Here is a 1,015-nt window from a genome sequence, read left to right on the forward strand (position 1 = left end):
GAGGGGGGACGGCGGGGGGGCGGGACGGCGACCCCCAGGAAGCCGCCGGCCTCGGCCTGACGCTACTTCCCGGGCAGGGCCCCCCGGAACCGTTAGGAGCCAGCTGGTTTAGGTTCGGCTCGGCTCGCTTCTCGGAGCGCCCCTGCACCCACCTGCTTCGCGGGAGGGCCTGGGGGAGGGGCCTCCCCGGAAGGTTCCCGGAGCCCGCGATCGCTGCGCCGTCACTCGCTCTAGCCCCTTCCCGCGCCCAGCACCCGGCGCGGCCCCCGCCTTTCCCGCCGCCGCGCCGGTCCGGTCCGGGCACGTTCCCGGGACTGGGAGGTTCGCGCATGCGTGGTGTCGGGCAGGCGCGGGTCTACACCCCGGTGTCTAGCGCGCGAGCCCCCGCCCCCGCGATCCCGGCCGCAGCGCAGCTCCCCCGCCCCCGCGGTTTGATCCCCGAAGTCCCGCCGCCCTGCGCGCAGCGGGCTCCGTGGCTTAGCCGGCTAAAGCGCCTGTCTCGTAAACAGGAGATCCTGGGTTCGACTCCCAGCGGGGCCTGCGAGGTTCTTCGTTTTAGCGATTTATTCCAATTTTTAAGTCTGAAATCATGTCTAATCTCAATCTCAAATCTGCTGCTTGGAGCTCTAGTCTCTGGCACCTCGCATCACACGTGCATTCTCGGTGACTGGCCCTCTGCCGCTGGCTTGTCCTGTGATTCTAGTGTAGCTTTAACTAGTCGGGTGTTTGGGGTCAGTTACCGACTTTCTAAAATAAAAATTGGAAAAGAGTTCATTGGAGCTATTTGAAAATACGTTCTGCTGGCTCCAAGCCATCTGACTCACATCATTATCGATTTTAAAAAATTGTTGCAATTTATTAAACTCTTACCACGTTGCATTTTGTGTATTTTCTCACCAATCTTTAAATCCCTAAAAATCCTCAGAAGCTGCATTATTATGCACATTTTGTGGATGAGAAAACAGAATCGGAAAGAAGTGAAGTAACTTGCCCAAACCATAGCTAGTCAATGACT

The 1,015-nt window shown here is 58.6% G+C and overlaps 1 non-coding gene across 1 annotated transcript; it reads left to right on the top strand.

Annotated features, from left to right (window-relative positions):
* The first annotated feature begins 466 nt into the window (after nt 1-466).
* On the top strand, nt 467-540 carry TRNAT-CGU. Its single transcript has one exon. It is a non-coding gene; the product is annotated as a tRNA-Thr (tRNA).
* The last annotated feature ends 475 nt before the right edge of the window (nt 541-1,015 follow it).

The sequence above is a fragment of the Suricata suricatta genome, chromosome 7, assembly GCF_006229205.1.
Source record: "Suricata suricatta isolate VVHF042 chromosome 7, meerkat_22Aug2017_6uvM2_HiC, whole genome shotgun sequence".
In the NCBI taxonomy this organism is placed as follows: Eukaryota; Metazoa; Chordata; class Mammalia; order Carnivora; family Herpestidae; genus Suricata; species Suricata suricatta.